The 19,743-nt window shown below is 40.1% G+C and overlaps 1 protein-coding gene across 1 annotated transcript in view; it reads left to right on the top strand.

Moving 5' to 3' along the window:
• Positions 1-19,743, top strand: part of PRUNE2 (prune homolog 2 with BCH domain) — a 137,907-nt gene that overhangs the window by 117,071 nt on the left and 1,093 nt on the right. The window lies entirely within an intron of this gene.

Raw genomic sequence — 19,743 nt, 5'->3', positions numbered from 1 at the left:
TTCATAGGTCCTGACTGCCACTATTTTCTCTGAAAACCGTTTTATTTGGAAAAAAAAATCTCTCTGAATAATACTTCATTTGTTTTTCAGTCACTGTCAATTTGGAATCTCTGTAGTCTGGAAGTATCTGTGAGAAGCGTCTGCCATTCACAGCTGCTCTTGGATGAAGAAATTTCTGCTTTTATTACTCATTTCACACCTGTCAATTGGTTAACCCTGTAGGTAGTTAAGACCCCCTCAGCTGCTTATTCACTTCCCACAGCAGGATGGGGATGTAGTTGGGAAGGTACAAGTGAGAAAACTAATGGGATGAGATAAAGACACTTTAGTAGACAAAGCAAAAGCTGCATGTGTAAGCAAAACAAAACAAGGAATTCATTCAGTGCTTCCCATGAGCAGGCAGGTGTTCATCCACCCCCAAGAAAGCAGGGCTCCTTCATGTGTAAAGGTTACTTGGGAAGACAAGCATCATCACCATAAACACCTCTACTTCCTCCTCCTTCTCCCCAGCTTTATATGCTGAGCAGGATGCCATATGGTCTGGGATATCCCTCTGGTCAGTTGAGGTTGGCTGTCCTGGATGTGTCCAGGTTGGCTGTCCTGGATGTGTCCCCTCTCAATTCCTTGTGCACCCCCAGGCTGCTCACTGGTGGGGTGGTATGAGGAGCGAACTCTTGAGGCTGTATAAGCAGTGCCCAGCAGTAACTAAGATATCCCTGTGTTATCAGCACTCTTTTAACCACAAATCCAAAACATAGCTGCATATCAGCTACTATGAAGTAAATTAACTTTATGCCAGCCATACTAGTATACCAGAAGATAAAACCCAGGCTGCTGTTAATAAGCATAATTTTGGCTCTACCAAATGTTAACTTCAGGTGTCTTTAGAGTGTTCTGTCTTATATGGAGCAGTGATCAGCTAGACACAGATTTGGATGCTATTGGTGTTGGTAGACATCTCCAGTTCATTAAAGGATTGTCAGGCAGATTTAGTACCTGTTGCAGAGTGCTTTCTGAATTGCAGGAATAGATGAGACTGGTGACATTAACCCACACAGCAATGTTATCACTACTTCAGTGAACTCATTTACCAGGGTTCTTCTAATGAGTCCTGGGGGGGGAAAGGGGGGAAAAGCACTCAATTTTTTTTCCCCCCAAAGCCAAATCAGGCAAGGACAAGGCTAGGTAAAATCCCCTCAGAATCGCTCTCTGTTTGCTGCCTAGAGAGCCTTCTCATTTTCCTCTATGATTTCAGCTGCTGTGCTTTCTACAAAGCTGGTGTTCCATTCCCCTCTCTCGTGAGTGGAAACTGTGAGCACAGGAAAGCAAGCAGGGTGAGATCAAGAGTAGGGGTTTTTTTTTGTGAGTACAGAACAGAATCCAGAAGAGACATTCTGCTTCTCATCCCTAATTGCTTACTCTTAATTTTAGTCTGTGTTCTGTTTAGCCTCATAAATTCTTTTGTTTGTTCCCTGTTAGGCATTGTTACTTCTGTGTTACCACTCACTAGCACTTCTTTCATTGGTAAGCTTCTTAATGTTACCCCAGTTTCAACCAAATAATTACTACTGATGAAAGGCTTAATCTTTTCATGTTTCTAAATCAAACAGCACTACTTTGTTAACTGCCTTCTCTCAAACAAGGGATGTGGTGCAACAGGAATTTAAAGGACAGCACAAGAAGGTTCCTCTGGACCTTTACAGACATGAAGGTCCTGAACAAGCTCACTGTGAAAGAGAGGGTGGTGACAACTCTCCTAGGTGGCAGATGTGGTGTGATGCATCAGGAAGACTGTAGCTGTAGCTATAGATAGAAATATATACACACACGTATGTAAAGCCAGAGTTGAAAAGTATTATATTGCATTCAAGCTTTTATGTTGCGTTCAGACTTTAGGGAAACATCTGCAGCTGTTGCTCTGCTGTCTGATGCTGTGCTGGATGTTAAGTTAGCTGCTCCAGGGATACAACAACTAAAGAATCAACTATCTAAATTGCTTTCATGTACAACAAGTTGTTTTCTAGTGTGGAGATATCATCAGTGAGTTGAAAGGCTCATCCTTTGATGTTACAGTGTCAAATTGTGTAATGAAGAATTGAGTAGCATCAAGATTTTGACATATTATCATTATTTGGATTTTCATGAGTGTGTTCCAGTGTTTATTTTCTTGGGAAAAAATAAAGAAGATGTGATCCACATATAATTCTGACTCCTGACTCCTACTGTGAGTTATTTGGGCTTGCCTTTGTTACAAAAATTATTCAATCATTAAAACTTTAAAGTTATTGCAGACCTATTTCTGTGCATATGCACAACCTTCTCCTTAGTTGTGGTAATACCACTCTACAAGTGGCCCAAGAGTGGGATAATTAAATATCAGGTCAGCACAATTTTCTAGCTGCTAACAAGGATGGCTCCAAGGTGCAGCTGCAGCTAGGACAATTGCTGTGGTACAAATTCTCAGTTGTCTTCCCACAGGTCTTTTCACTGCTACCCAAAAGAGCAGACATCTTCCAGAATGCCTTGCAAAGGATCCAACATCTGCCTCTGTGCATGGCAGAGCTTACAATTTGGGGATTTATTACAGGAAATCTGAACACCCCTGACAGTGAAATACACTGCAAACACAGACCTGCCCTGTGGCTGTACTCGCTTGAGCTGAGCTACCTGTGTTGAAATCTGCCAGAATAGCATACTTTCGACCATCCTTATACCCAACAAGATAAAACCATTTATTTGAGTACACTGCAGAAATGCAAATTCTGTGGTTTTAGTTCCTACTTTGTTTCAGTGGAAATTCACCATCTGGAAACACATCTCACTGCTACTTCTATCTCTCTTTTTCAAAATTTTCCTTCTTTCTCCTTAGTGTGAACTGTGGGCAGATTTTGTAAATGAAGGGGTAATCTTCAGAGGGGCTGCCTGTTCCGGTTTCTTTGCACTTCCACACAAGAGGCAATATAGGCCCACTGCTGAACAAGGTGGGTGCCCTGGAGACAGATGATATAAAGAAGGTAGAGGTGCTGAATGCTTTCTTTGCCTCTGTCTTTACTCCTGCAGACTCTCCCCGTGGGCCCCAGATTCCTATAGCCCCAGAAGGAGTCAGGACAAAGAAGGAGTTTGCTTTGGTAGATGAGGATTGGGTTAGGGATCAGCTATGCAATCTGGACTCTATAAATCGATGGGTCCGGATGGAATACACCCATGGGTGCTGAGGGAGCTGGCGGAGGTCATTGCTAGGCCACTCTCCATCATCTTGGGTAAGTGGTGGGAAATGAGAGAGGTGCCTGAGGATTGGAAGATGGCAAATGTCACACCAGTCTATAAGAAGGGCAAGAAGGAGGACCCGGGTAATTATAGATCAGTCAGCCTTACCTCAGTCCCTGGAAAGGTGATGGAACAACTTATTCTTGACGCCATCTCTAGACATCTGGAATATTGCATCCAGTTCTGGACCCCTCAGTTCAAGAAGGACAGGGAATTGCTTGAAAGAGTCCAGCGCAGAGCCACATGATGATTAAGGGAGTGGAACACCTCCCTTATGAGGAGAGGCTGAGGGAGCTGGGTCTCTTTAGCTTGGAGGAGAGTGAGGGGTGAGCTCATCAGTGTTTACAAATATGTAAAGGGTGGGTGTCAGGATGATGGAGCTAGGTTTTTCTCAGTGATATCCAGTGTTAGGACAAGGGACAATGGGTGTAAACTGGAGCATAGGAGGTTCCACGTGAACATCAGGAAGAACTTCTTTACTGTGAGAGTGACAGAGCACTGGAACAGGTTGCCCAGGGAGGTTGTGGAGTCTCCTATGTTGGAGATATTCAAGGCCTGCCCGGACAAGTTCCTGCGTGATGTACTCTAGGTTACCCTGCTCTTGCAGGGGGGTTGGACTAGATGATCTTTTGAGGTCCCTTCCAACCCTTGGGATTCTGGGATTCTGGGATTCTGATATCTGTGAGATGCCCAGTTGATCATGGGGAGGGGAAGCATGGAGGCCACCCAGACTTCTGCAAGTGCTCAGCTACCCCCCATGATTTCCAAGTGACTCTTATCCTGAAGGCCACAAGGAAGCTATCTCATATATTAGCAACTGGTTCAATCAACTTGACTTTTTGTGCCACTAATCCCAGTGGCACATGCAGACTGAGTAGATGTGTGACATCCCCTCAAAGTTATTGCTGAGGGGAAATGAGGGAAAATTTTTTCAGTTTTTGCCCAGGCTCTTCTGCCTTTCCACGTGCCAACACCCTCTTGAATTCTAAAGAGTGGTCTCCTAATCCAGAGTAGGAGCTGCGGCCTGTCACCCTGGGCAGGAATATCGTGATGTCATTATTATCCACATCCCTGCAAAATTTTATTAAACCGAGTATTTTAGCTAAACTCATTCTCAACCTGTCTTTCCAAAATCAGATACGTTATATTTAATATTGTAGAGGACCCAAGATGTATGTGAGGGATGTTCTCTTAATCATAAGGATTAAGAATATTTAAATAGCAATAATAAAGCATAATGACTAACAGTTCTGCTACTAAATATTTTTTTTCACTTTCATTGTATACTCATGATAGTGAAAAGAAAACCCACAAGCTTGTTTAAGGGTTTGCTTGTTTTTTTCCTCTATTGGGACCTCAATAAATAAACCAAGTTTTGAGATTATTCCTCTTTGTCTAGAATAGTTGAGTCCTAAATGATTTGAAGAACTCTGTCTCTGTTTTGGAGCTGGCCCACTGATCTGGTACTCATCTCTACCCATAGGTTTCTGGTTGGTAAGATTTATGACCAAACAGAATCACTCTTCATCCAGTAGGTTGTAACTGCCAGCTGAAGAAAAATAGAGATGTGAAGGTGTGTGAGAGAGAAATCTTGAATAATGTTGTGCTGATTTTACCTAGGTGTTTGTTTTGGTAAATTGCTGAGTCTGTTGGGTGCCTGTACATTTTGTCTCCATTGAAGAACTGCAAATAAGGAAGTAAACACAAGTAGCCTTGACAACACTTGATAGCAAGGAAAGAGAATAAAAGGTCTAATTGCTTGATAAAGAAGGGGAAAAACAGAAAACATTTTAATGTTTTTAGAAAAAAAAAACCCCTCCAGATTATTTAAACATCCTTCCTGAATTCAATATTGAGTATGAATAAATTTGGAGTTCTGTGAGTATCCAGTGTTTGGTTGTTGGAATCTTTTATTTTTCATTAAGTTCTGTCCAAGAATTTGAATAGAATTTGACTGCATATTCCTTTGTACATGAAGAAGTTACATGAACATGGTGCCTGTTCAGTGTCTCTGCCTGGGAAACACAAGTGTTTGAACTTTATGTAGCTGAGGGCATCAGCAGACATGTTCATTTTAGGGAGATTTCTCTGTCAGCCATTCCAAACTCACTCACGTATTAAAAACTGTGTGTGCATGGGGAATCCAAAATATAAATGAGTCATTTGGTGATCCAGGTTGCTCAGCTAAGATTTTTTCAAGAGAAATATTAAAAAAGGAATACGAAAACTTGACTACATCTCTGTGCTGGCAACTTCTTCACAAAAAGCCAAATCACAGTTTAAATGTAAATACATGTATTAAAGGTATTATTTTTTTCTTTTCTTGAGAAGAATTGTCCCTCAGATGCTACAGTGGCTCAGAGAGCCAGAAGCCTCCTTTACTTTGCTCACAACTTTTAGGCAGCAAACAACGCCTGCCCCTAGCCACTGCTTGACGTAAATCAGGCTTGGGCTATTTCTGCTTTCTACACTAGCCTGTGGAGAGGCTGTTGCTCAGAGTAAACATTTTACCTGAGTACCTTCTTTAGCAGCCGCCAGATCTGCTCCTGCCTCTGGCTGCTGCTGTCCCACCACACAGCCCTCCCTAAGATCTCCTCTAGCCTTCTGGATTGCCCTTCTCCAATGTTCTTGCATTTCTGAGAGTGTATGTAATAGGCTGTAATTATTGGCATAGGTAAAAAAGCGGTATACGGCCAGTACATTTACTTACACACCTACATTCTCTGGCTATTCTATTATCAATGCAGTAGTCTGCTGTAACTATAGTGAAATCTAGGAAAGACTGTTTTAACCTATTACTGTGATGCTCCTTAAGGAGAAAACTGCTACCAGATGGAAACTACTTCTGGACTGATCTGGATGATACAGGATTAGTCTGGTATCTGATCGAAGTGTTTTTGCAATACTTAGTTATGACGCTTTCTTACATACCTTAATTTGAAACATTACCCAGTATCCATCATCCATTGTATTTAGCTCAGGAAATAGTTTTAATAAAACCAACCAAACTTCTCACAGATTGCAGTTTTACTGAACTGTATTTCTGTCTGGAACAAGCAGGTCATTATGAGGTGGGGAATATACAGTGAGTAACAGATCTGTGGTAGCTACTGGCAACACTGCTGAATTCAGACTCTTTATTTGGCTGAATTTATGCAGCTATATAAATCCCTCAGGAAAAGTCTGGTTGTAAATTTTTCTGCCCTTCCCCAGTGAGACATTTTTAGTTTCAGACTTCTCACATCTCAATACTGGCTACATTGTTTTCAGGTTATCTAGGCATTACCTTCACTTTTGTTTTCTTACTCTTTCGACAGAATGACATAAGTTTTTTGCTTGTGTTCTGGGGAGAGGAAGGTCTGGGGAAATAGGCCCAAACCCATTGGCAGTACTCAGCCTGTAAAGACCTCAATGTTTGATAAACATTAGGTGTGTTATTCTTAAAAGATCTTATGTGTGGTGAGTAGGTCTGTAGCTGTTCTAGATGGAAGGTGTATTTAGTGTAGTGCTGTAACAAATGCAACAGCACCCCTTAAGCCAAGGCCTTACAAAAACATCCGTACAAAGATCCCGTAAGACTGTACAAACTAGAAAGCCTGTCCCTTTGCCTGGGTCTCAGACCTTTAGAAGTATGGACTCTTTTCCTTAAGGTAACACTCTTAACAACGTGGGAGAGAAAGGTCAGGTAGAAAATAAACTTAAGCACTAGAAAGGTGTATTTAAAAAAATAAATAAAAGCTCACAGCTTTTCTTAGTGATATGCTCATTCGTGTGCTTTACTAAGATTACAAGCAGCAGTACTGGCTGAACCTTCCTTTGGTGCTCCCCAGCACTGCACTGTTACAACACTCAGAGCAAACTCACACTCGTTGCTTACACTAGGAGCAAAAGAATAAAGTAACACAACTCTCTGCTTACCACCAGATTAAATATAGCCTGGATGAACAAACGTACTGTATTTCAAGTTGCTTCCTGATTTGAATATTTATTTTGATGTCTTTTAAAGAAGGAATTGCTCAACTGGAACCGTGCATTCAAGCTTTTTTAGCTAAATGGTGAATTTTTATGTTTTCCTTCTAGTCCCACTGGAATCCCCTAACAGTTTACTCATTATTTTTATCATTGACCCTCCATTTCAGAGATGGGGATGAGCTATCTATTATTATTGTTATTAGCAACATTAGCATGCCCCAAAGTGTTTTGCTATTATTTCTGCTACTAGGTGGGGAGTATCCTGATAAGTAATACAAATGCATATGTGGATACTCATTTTGACAAAAACTTTCCAGAATGAGTCAATGCAAATGTGTGCTGCTAAAAAAACTAGCTAACCTTTCCCATTTCATAAAATGTGAACACTTACATTGGTGAGCAGACACTGTAAGAATGCTAAGATGAAACTTTGCTTCCTAAATACCAGTGAATACAAGTGAAAATTTAAATGTATCCATATGGATTTCAGTGTATGATTTTCAGAAAGTTACATCTGTGCTTATGTTCTTTGGTGTAAACAATGGGTAACATCAATCATGTCAAAACAGAATTACTCAAACCAGTTTGGGGTTTGTTTTTCTATTGTAAGTACTAACCAGCATAAAAAGGGCTACACAGATTTTCTGACAGAAGGTGTCATATGTTGGCATTAATATTCTCACATGATGATATGCTATAAATTTGGTTTTAAAAATCAGCAGTATTTTTGAAGGCTCACACACTGTTTTGGAGGCTGTGGCAGAAGGGTGGGCCCACTGAATGCTGCTTGTTATCATCAAGGCAATCTCAGCAGGCTTAGCTATCTCAGTACTTTCCTCCAGACACCCTTGGTATGCACGTGAGCATACATATATGAGCCAGTGTTCTCTTCAAGAGATGCAGTCTTCTTTTTGCTGTTCTGTTCATCAAACCTGGAAAGCATTTCTTCAAACTGGACAATATAATTACTTTTGAAATCCTCTTGTTGTCCTTCTGTCAAAACAATACACAACATTAATCACAGACTAGCTAAAGCTTTTATTTCCTTATAGCAGTAACTACTGTGTAATAAGAGAGTTCAACTCTGCTGAGAGCACCTAATATTAATTTGGCTGTGTACCAGTTTCAGCCATTGCAGTCTCAAGCTGAGAAGAAAAGCTTCATTCACACAAATAGTCCTATTTATTAGCCTCTTAAAAGTTTCCACGAGTGTGTGCTCAGGACTTTTCAACAGAGCTATTATTATTCTCCTGTTTTACTTCTGTTCACATTAATTTAGAGAAGAGGAAAGTCTGTGTCATTGTATCTATAAAACTATTTTGCTTTGAATCTTCATATCCAGAGGATAGCAAGACAGAAAAAGAAAAAGAAAGTTGAATAAATGGTGTTTCCTCCATCCAAACAATAGTCCCTATATGGCTCATCTGTTTTCTTGAATGGTTCTCAATCTTAGTATGTGGCAAGTGTTGGTGATGCTGTGCCCACAAAGGCCTAGCATGACAGTGTGCTGGAAATAAATACAGCCAGAGGACTCTGAGGGATTTACAAAATGATTAAAAAGGATACAGCTGCTACCCATCTTTTCTTTCATCAATCACTTATGGGAAAATATTCCATAATAAAACCATAGTTTTCCTCTGGGGAGTTACAGTTCATTGAGACTGGACCTGATAAAATAATGGTCAGCATAGGGCTCAGACCTACAAATAAATTAAGGTACCCAAGAAAGCATGTGCAAAGACACAGTTTCAATTTTTAAGAAATCTAGGAAAGAAAGTTTCAAATCTAGATACAAAAAGGTCCACTGACTCCATGGTGTCTGCTAGTAACTCAGAGAACTGGGATGGTTCATGATACATCCCTATCCTTGAAAAGCACAATGCTTGCCTCTTGCTTACTATAGTTGTGGCAGAAGTAGTTGCCTTTTGCTATAAACAAGCGTATTTGAAACCAGTAATGTAATATGTTCCGGTGTGTGCAAAATTAATTTTAAAGCCCATTTGCAGCTTGCTGGATGGTACCTGCATTTTTCTGGTTATAGGCATAGTCAGAACACGATTTGATTTCACACCTAGTTCAGTTTTATTCCTTTCTGGGCACCCTTACTGCTATTCTCATTCTTAGCAGTGCTGGTGTTCACTATTTTCCTGCTGTGGCTGGTGTCACCAGAGATGCTGCTTTCGCCACTCCTCCTGGTGTTGCTGTTTCTGCCATAAATAGACCAGGAAGAGACGTGGCAATGGCAGCAGTGCCAGCAGCCAGGATTGTCGGGACAAGCCTCAGAATAGGCAGGTTTGGGCCAGAGCCCTGCAGCCTTCCAGACAACTGAAGAAGATTAGATAACCAGGGGTCATTTGATGGATTTGTGGCTGTCTGCTGAAGTGACAACTTACCCTGTTACTGTTGGGTGACCATTCGGGGTGGGAGTTGTTTTTTTTTCCCCTTTTGTGCACAGAAGAAGAGCCAGCTTGTAATCAGGACAATAAAGTAAGTGATAATGGTTTGAAATTTAACACCTGGCCAAACCCACATATCCTGTTATTATTCTGCATCAGCATGTTTAGCTGCATTCAAAAGCACTGACTGAACTAAGGGGAGAAATTACCTGTTACAACTAGCCAGCAGGAAGGTTGAGTTTATCAGTAAAGCAAATCCACTGTAAATAAAAATACATATGAGTAATTCTGGACAAAAAATATTCGAGAAAGACAGTGTTCCATCAGAAACTAGATCAATAAAATGCTTAAGAATGTATACACATTTCCTTAACATTTCCCCATTGTTCTTAAGAAAGTTAAATATAAATGTTGGTTGGTAAAGGTAAAAAGGTACTACATCTTTTTTAAAGACAGGAAAGTTAAGTAAATACAGTGAGTGACCCTTCTGGTACTGGTAGAACATCTGTTGAACTGGAATTTCCTGGTGACTCTTGGCTTGTATCAAACTGAAACTTGCCAAACAGGTTTTGTTTCTTTTTCAAAACCTTATCTGGCATTACAATTGCTCTAACCTTTTTAAAGTATTTTTAAATGCAAATGAGTTCTTGGCTTTCTTTTCTGACCTCTACTCTCCTATGCACCTTCAACAACCATGCTTTGTGCATTGTGGACTAAACTGGTAACCAAATGTCCAGCCAAGAAAAACAATTGTATCTTGCTTTTCAGTAATGAGGCTAAATGCAGGAATTTGTTTGGACAGGTCCTTTTCTGCATATGGGTAAATCAGTAGTGTACTTATACATCAGGGCAGTTGCTGCAGAGGAAGTTTCTGTTTAAAATGAAATCACCAACAGAGGGAAAACTAACTAGAATTGATCATGGAATCATTTGATCAATTGGTATTGGCATTAATCTTGTAAAATGCTAGATGAAAGTCAGATGTCTCCAGAAAAAAACTGATATAGATGGGGGAAAAAAGCCACCTTTTATGATATAAAGCTGTTTTTGACCATTGCTCTATCAAGACAAAAGAAATTTTCCTGATCGACTGATGGTGAAATTCCAGATGAAAAGCAGTGGAAAAACTAAGAACAAAGTAAGACAAATTTATCTCTGATTTGGTTTAGTTAATAAATTTCCACATCATGACTGCCTTGATTTTTTGGTTTTTTTTTTCCTGCCATCATATTCAGTTCTGTCCCTTTCCTTTCTTTTCCTTTCCTTTAATTTTCTTTCCTTTCCCCTCCTTTCCTTTCCCTTCCCCTCCTTTCCTTTCCCTTCTCCTCCCCTCCCCTCCTCCTTCTTCTTCTTTACTTTCCCTTTCTCCCTCCCCTTCTCCTTTTCTCTCCTGCTCTCACTTCACTTCCCCCTCTTCCTCCTCTTGCTTCCCCTCTCCCCCTCCTTCTGTTTTTCCCTTTCCCCTCTCCTCTCCTTTTTTTGTTTTTCTTTTTAAATATTTTTCTCTTTTTCTTTCTGCATGAGTAATTCTGTCTATGGAGAGAGGAAGCTGTGGAGAATACAAAGTACTGCTGCCCATCTGGAGCTAGGCAAGGTATTGATCTCTTTCCCTGCAGATATATCTGCAGGTGTTGTTCTTTACCCAAGGTTTATAAACAAGATTGGGATTACCTAATATACCTCCATAGGAGACAAGGTGAATCCTTACTTTGTTCAGTCTGCTCCTGTGAGTGCAAGATTCAGTGTTGAGCCTAGGTCTTTGAACATGTCATCAGTCATCATAACATATTACAAGTGGGTAATAGGCATGACAAGAGTTACAGGCACCAAACTTCCCAAAGGTATTGCAACTACTGACATAACTTCCCGTCATTTATTACCAGATGGAGAGAGAAAGGACGCTAGAAATAAGCAAATGTACAACTCTGTGGAGAGCTGTGTAGTGTTCTCTGGGGCTGCCAGCCTGTCCTTGCAAAGAAAAGCAGGAAGATTCAACACCAAAGACCTGCTGGAGCAAGTGGAGTTAAAATTAGCCTGAGTAGCATACAGAGAGATGCTACAAGTCTGGCATAAAGTCCTCGTGTGCACCACAGTATACATGAACACTGTGACTTTTGGAGCCAGAAAGGCATCTCAGGTGGCCTCAACAGTTCTGATGAGGTGACAAGTGAGATGGCGTTGGAGATCAGTTTGTTCCAGACAGCATGTTCCTGTGTTCAGAACAAGGCTAATAAACAGAGGACTGGAGAAATGTGACAGAAAAACACATTTGACAGTAATAGATGGCCCTTGTTAATTCAGAGTAAACTGGGGAAAAAGGACTTGACATACTGGTGTGTTTGGGATTTTATTTCTTCAGAGGACTGTTGTTTTAACCTTTAATTAGATCCACTAAATGGCGTGTCCTTGTAAAGCAGGATTCAAGCACTTTGTTGTTGAAATTTGAGCCCTAGACTGGAATCAGTTTCTTTCCACAGTCTGGTCTCAAAAATAAAACTGGGTACTCCATTACTACCTAAAACTACCTGAGCCCAACATGGTCAATGCTAACCTCTTGCTTGAGTCTAGCAGGAAACCAGATACAGGATGACAAGTAAATCCCAAGGGATGGAGCTAAATGGTATTTTCTTTAGCACTGATGCAGCTGAATCTTCTTAATATCAAGCTTCAGTGTCTGCTCTGTGAACAAGATATTCACCTACAGATGTACTTCTTAAGCTTTAAGCATTCAACTTCATATGTCCTCTTTGCTGTAAAGTGTCCTCCCATTGGTAGAAAGATTATGCAAAGGGCTTCTCTTCCATCAAGTCTTGAATGTGAAACTGGGATATTGCGTGTGAAATAAAAAGCAGTGCAGGGAGCATGAGGGGAAGGTTTTCTCTTCTTTCTGTTACTTCATTCTTTCCATGCTTTCTTAACAAATAGTGTGATCATCTCTGGCATTAAAACTTACGTCTTGTACAGTGTAAGGGAACCTCTCTGCATGCCAAGCCATCGTGTCTTTTTTTTGGAACCTTTGTATTTATACAAGTATGCATCTAACTAAACACAAACATACATTGCTGTACTTCTCTTGCATTTCTCTGTCATGAAGACAATAGTGCTATCTAATGATTTAATTTGAAATTATAATTAAAAGTTTTCATCTAAAAGTGCATGGTTTTGTTTCAAATTAACTGCATAAAAGACTAGATTGAATGAAAGCATAAAACTACATTGTTTTTAAGTATGTAATGAGAATAATGTACTATAATATTTTTAAATGCCTAACTTTTAATTTTTATAAGTGGCTGACATTGCAAAAAATTGTACATTTCCATATGTGATGCTGCATAATCCTGTGAGGATTGGGCAAAGACAAAATGGAGGAATTTAAGAAAAATTTAGTGGTGAAAGAATAGTGAGATAGGGCCAGCTAGTTACTGTTAGCTAAAAGGCTTCTGCTTAAAACTTGTCTGGTACTGCTAGATGCAGATCTTATTTGGCTCTGTTGAAGTCAGTCAGTTAATGCCTTCTGTAAGGAAATGTTCTTTAGGTTTTAACATTTTCTTAATTGTGTTGACAGAACTAAGAATGGGTTTCTTTGCAGCAATGCTGCTCTGAAAGATGAGCAGCCTAGCAGGAGAAAGGTAACATTTTGATCGGTATAATAAAACACACCTTTGGTGGTTTAGCTTGCCAGGTGTAGCTGGCTGTAACCAATCCCTACTGTCAGCATTTTCCATTTTCAGTGAGGAATAATTATTTCATTACTTGCAGTAATTATCAAGACATCTAGGGTTCTGTGATAGATAAATATTACAAGGTACGTGCTGTTTTTAGAGTGGAGATGGGGGAAGTTGATTTTAGCTGTCATACCCAGGGCAACTCAGCATTGCGCAGAAGAAAAGTGAGACACCTTGTTCACCACAGCTAGTGCCCTCTTGCCTCAGTTGAGCTGCAGGACATATGATGTCCTCTCTTCACCTGCCCCTCTGGGTGCCCACCAGGCCAAGGCAGCTATGCGTTTCTCCAGTGCTCATTGGCTCTTACTGGCCACTGCCAGTGTCATGTGCAGGCCCAGAAGACCACCGTGCTGGGGAGCTGCTGCCTCATCCAAAGCCACCTGAGACTACATCTGCAGGGCTGGCAGTAGGAGAAAGGCTAGAACAGTGTTGCCTGTCACCACCACTCTTCCCTACTCCTGCTTTGCTATGACATGGTGCATTATCTATGTGCAACACAAAGGGGGTTTGAGACACAGAGCTCTTCCTGATTCAGGTCTTTACTGACACTGGGTTTGTGCTCTTGCAATATATTAACCTTGGACTGACATCTTGAAATTATCTGGATTCTGAGGATACACAGAATAAGATGGTTTTCTTCCATTATAAGCACATAATGTAGTTTGGTCTCCATTTAGTACATATGAAGTGTCTGGAAAGTATTCTAATACTCATTGTAGTGACTGTACTACTCATGACAAAAATGTCTGGATTACAGTATCTCATAAATCACTACAGCAAGCAGGGTGTGTGCTCCCAAAAGATGAAAAGCAGTCCTAGCTGTCTGGTAGTAATAAACCTAAAAACTCAATATATTTTACTTTTAGGCCCAAAGAACAGCCTACACAAACTAGATGATAATGTGTTAAGTAGTGGGTACTCCATGGCTTCCTGCTATGATTTAGTCAAGGTTATGGATGTATTGTGAGAAAACACTAGGACATGACTGCATACAGGGGCAAGAGATGTGTCTCATTTTTTGAGGTGATTGTGATGCTTGCTTTCTTTCAACTTTCAAATGGAAATGAACTTCCTGATATGCACTATTGTGTTTTGGAGTTATCTCAGAGTTTTTTTGTTTAGTAGAAGTGTGGATGGCTTTGCTTCAGAATAATATTTTTGTTATTCCTATTTAAATCAATAATTAAATAATAAAAAAAAGGATAAAGGCATTACTATGTTGAATTAATTTTTCACAAGAAGAGATTTTTCCAAATACTTGTTCTATTTTTGGCAAGGTAGAAAATTAACTTTCCTGAGAGGAAAAGGCCTAGGAATCTCAGTGAAAGGGTTTTATTTCCATTTACTGTTGAACCTTGTGGCACTGCTTGATGTCATTTGTACTGAATGCATACATACTACCTTGCAGGTGGAGAAGAGTATGTCAATTGTTCTTGGAGAATAAAGGTTCAGCTTTATTATGCTTTAGCTTTATTATTAGGTGCTGGTTTTAGCTCTTTAGAGTGATATTAATTTAGGCTTCTGGTTTTGCCTTGGGAGGTGCTGGTTTGTATCCATCCCAGTAAGAGAAGTGCTCAGACCCTGGAAGGTATCACAGTACTATTTGTTAGACCTAACACAATAAAAATAGAAAAGCATAGATAATTACATCCTTTAGGGTGCTGGGAGCCACAGGCATTGAACATGACTCCAGTCCATGAGCAAGATGCCTTGCAGACCCCATTCATGGCAGCAACAGAGAGCAAGTCACCCCTGCCAGTTATTCAAGCTGTTACAGGATTTCCCAGTGAGAAAGCGACTCTGTTCATCATTTCTACCGTAAAAAAAAAAAAAAAAAAAAAAAAAAAAAGATTTTCTCCAGAGGACTTTTTGTTGCCCTGTTAAAGACAAGCCTTTGTCAGCAGTGGTGAATGGGAGCTGCCCACAGGCTGCTCCAGCAACATGTGCTGGCTGTGGTGGAGGAAGGTGTGCGGCATGCCATGGCATTGCACAGCCTGAAAGCCACACTGGGCATGCAGCACCTGACTGGGGAAGCTGTAGTGTGGGTCACTGGCTCCTAAAGGTACAGTGGTCTCCTGGTCATTATCATTACAGCCTCTGCTGCCAGAAACTTGAACAAGCAAAACTTGAAGTAATTTATAATATTACAGTACAGTAGTGGTGGATGGAATGAATAAAGATGAACAGAGAGAATGGACAACTGCTTAAAATGTCCGGACTTCATTACAACAGTTTCTTCCACCATCTCCTGCCACTTTGCTATCATTACCCTTTGCCACTTTTTCTGTTTCTCCCTTTCTGCTCTCCTTTCACCCACCTTTTTGTTTTGCTGGGTTTTCCCTTTTTTTCTCATTCCAATCTATTTTATCTCACATTGTTTTCCCTTTGTATTTTTGTCAGTACAACAAAATATGTTCTTGACTCACTTGCTATTTAGTGTATTGGCCTGTGATATAGATTCTTCGGAGAAGATGGTCTGTCTTCCTATTTGTTTATGGAATACTTGCCACAGTATAACTTTTGGATAAAGCTACAATGAAATCAGTAACCCTGCAACATTTTTCTGCCTTTCATTTCCTCTGGACAACTTAATATTTAACTCTAGTAATAGCCATGCTGTGGCTAATAGTTTTTCCTTTTTTTTTTTTTGCTTCTTTTTTCCTCCCAGTATGTGTCCACTGCCAGGACTTCAGGAAAAGTTGATGGATCCATGCCATTTTCTTTTCTATACTACTACATTTCCAAGGTTTACATGGGCTTCTCTAGCCGCTTCACTTCTCCACATCTAACACTGAATACTTCGTCCCTCCTTACCATTTCCCTACTATGTGAAAAAACAAAGTGCTTGTGCTGAGAAGAGCCTCATCATTTTATTCTAACCACTTTTTTTTAATGAAGGCAGAGAATTTTTATCTGGTGATAGATGAGACATTTAAAAGGCAGAGTAGTAAGGGTTTTTTTTTCTTCATCTGAGGTTCATTCACATAAGCATTTTGAGGTTGATAATTTTTTTTTCTGAAACTATGCAGGGTCCAGGCTACTGTAACTTGCGTTTCTTTGTTGTATTTTCCTGACTTCACCTCCCTGGCATTTTTCAGATGTCAGCTCTTGAGACTTACTATCAGTTTCAGCCACCCTCCCCATCTGCTAGTGTGCATCTCATGTTGATTGGTTTGTACCATAACTTTAGAGAAAGACACAAGAAACCTGACATCAGACTTCCTCCTTTGGAGTTACAAAGTGTGAATAGTATGTAATATCTCCATATTGGTAAAGATGTACACACTGGGCTGCATTTACAGACATCATTTAAAATGTTTTTCCAGAGGGATGCTAGAAGTGTGTGCCTGATTCTGGGCTTAAGTGCAAGGGTCTATAGAGAGCACGAACAAGCAGCACAGGGAATTATCAACTGCATGGGTTTGGCCAGGGCCAGAATGAGAAGGGAAGGGAAGGTTTCTAAGTGTACCTAAAGCAGTATGTTTTCATGCAAACTTAAAGACTATGTGCTGCAGCATGAGCCAAGTCGGGTGGAAGGAGGCATGTAGATTCATGTGTTTAGTTAAAGCATGAAAGATCAAAGAATATGATGGAAAGAAGATGCCTCTAGCTTCAGGTGCAGTAGGTCGGGAATGTAATTTTGGATGTTACTATTCAAGTTCCCACATTAGATGCTTTCAGTTCTTTTTGAAAATTGGCCAAGGCTAGCAGCTTGAAATACAAATTGTATCAGTTGTTTACTGTAGTTCAGGCAATACCAAATATGGGAAAGAAAATAGGAGCCAGTGTATGTAATGTAAAAAAAAACAACACATTTCATGGTCACTTTTTGTTGCTGGTATTTTTATTTCCATTACCTTTGCCAATGAATGACACGGAGGACTAGGCAGAAAGTGAGATCATTTTAGTGGAATTATTTTTTCTACTTTTTTTCCAGCAACTAAAGAGGGTAGCACTTAACAAACATTAACCAAATACTTCCTTCTGCCAAAAAAAAAAAACAACCATACTACAATCCTAATGCCTATATGTAGGAAACAATACTTCCATTGGTATATTCTGAAGTACCAATTTTAAGCCAAGCTTTTGCATGGGATTGTATGACTACTTATCAGGTATCAATTTCCCATCAAAGGCCTGCATAATGTCGTTTCTCAGTCTGAACTACTTTAAGTACATTTTCCTGTTCAAACAGATGACAAGCTATACAAACTCACATGCATTTTTTTACAGTAGTTTTCAAGGTGCCTTAGAAGTCCAGACATACAGACATTCCTAGGCAAGAGGGAGCTCATCTGAAAATAATAACATAAAGCAGATTTGCTTTTCTACAGTTCATCATCATAGCTATCTTCACAACAGTCTTTAACTGGCCAAAAAGCTAAATATCTTCTTAGGGCAGCATGTAGGAGAAGATTGATCTGATTGTGCAGACTCGTTTTTGTGTCCAAAGAGGGACAAGTATAGGGGCAGACTAATTTTCTTTCTGACCGCACTCCAAGAAAAAGTAGGAGCCATCTCCTACCATCCCACTGTTGTATCACACCAATGGATTAGTTTATGACTTCATTTGAGGATGTGATGATGTTTGTATTCTTAACTTTTTCTTGTCAAGCTCTACTATAGCTACAGAAGCCAGAGAAATTAAAAAGAATGCTGTCAGATCTTAAAAGAACCCAGCCATGTGTAAGGCTCCAAGAGCAAAGCTCAGTTTTAGAGCCACAGAAATTAAATCATAGACTCATAGAATGGTTTAGATTGAAAGGGATCTTGAAGATCATCCCTTTCAAACTCCCTGCTATGGGCAGGAATACCTTCTACTAGACCAGGTTGCTCCAAGCCCTGCTCAGGCTGGCCTTGAACACTGCCAAGGGTGTGGCAGCCACAGCTTCTCTGGGCAACTGCCCTGGTTTAAGCTGTAACAGGTTTTTTGTTTTGGTTTTGGGGTTTCTGGTTTTGTTTTGTTTTGTTTGTTTGTTTGTTTGCTTTCCTAGTAGCTGGTGCAGTGCTGCTTCTCAGCTTTAGTCTGAGAACAATGCTGATAACACACTGATGTTTTAGTTGTTGCTCTGGAGCGCTTACTCTGGGCAAGGACTTTTCAGTCTCAAGCTCTTCCATTGAGGAGGGGCACCAGAAGTCAGGAGGAAGCAGAGACAGGACACCTGACCCAAACTAGTCAAAGGGGTATTCCATACCACAGAACGTCATGCCCAGTATATAAACTGAGGGGAGTCACCCAGAAGGCCCGGATTGCTGCTCAGGTCAGGCTGGGTATCATTTGGTGAGCGGTGAGCAATTGCATTGTGCATCACTTGTGTTTACTGGGGTTTTTTTTCCTTCCCCTTTTTAGTTTTATATTCTCTCCCCTTGTTATTTCCCTTATCATTATTACTATTAGTAGTAGTAGGAGTATATTGTACTTTAGTTATTAAACTGTTCTTATCTCAACCCATGGGATTTACGTTGTTACAGTTCTCTTCCCCATCCCACCCAAGGAGGGGGGAATGAGGAGAGTAAGCAAACAGCAGCATTGTATTGAGTTACCAGCTGGGTTTAAAACACAATAGCAACCTGTTCCAGAGGCTCACCACACTCATAGTGAATATTTTTTTCCTAATGTCTAAATCTCCCATCTTTCAGTTTAAAACTATTCCCAATTGTCCTATCACTACAGGCCATTGTAAGAAGTCCCTCTCCAGATTTCTTGTAGCCCTCTTTAGGTGTTGGAAGACTTTTATAAGGTCTCCCTTGAGCCTTCCCTTCTCCAGTCTGAACAAGCCCAACTCTTACGAGGACACTGAGCAAAATATTCTGTCTGAAGATGTTATAACATATGACAAAGCAAATAAGAGTGAACATAATGCAAATTATCTGTGTGAGGTTAGTCACTAATGCACAAGAGGGAAAAAAAAGAATAAAAGAGGAAACAAACCCTTAAATTGTTATTTGTATGCAAAAAGTAAAAAACTGGCTGATTTCAATTATAAAATAGAAAGTTTAGGATACGTATGAGGAAAACAACTTGATAAGTTGGATTCGTGTAGATTCTTCAAAACTGTGTAACTTGGTTTGGAATAAAATACATAAGTAGCCTAAAGGGTATTGCTTTTTAACATCTGCTCTCTAAGGCACCCAGAAGGCTCCTTGCCTGTTTAAGGCAGGTTAGTTTTAATTTACCACACTGTAGTCTAGGGCATTAAAAGCACAACTAAGGAAATTGATCTATTGCAAAGAGAATTCAAAAACTATGGAAACTAGTCTACTAGATTATTGAAATTTTAAGCTGAGGGCAAATGGTATTGCTAACTGGAATTGGGAAGCCATTTTACATAATGCAATTTCCTATGTTTTAATTGACTTAAGAAGTGCCCACTAGAATATTA

The sequence above is a fragment of the Melopsittacus undulatus genome, chromosome Z (genome assembly GCF_012275295.1).
Source record: "Melopsittacus undulatus isolate bMelUnd1 chromosome Z, bMelUnd1.mat.Z, whole genome shotgun sequence".
Classification (NCBI taxonomy): Eukaryota; Metazoa; Chordata; class Aves; order Psittaciformes; family Psittaculidae; genus Melopsittacus; species Melopsittacus undulatus.
Note: the sequence above shows the minus strand (reverse complement) of the source record. Positions and strands in the feature narration are given on the sequence as shown.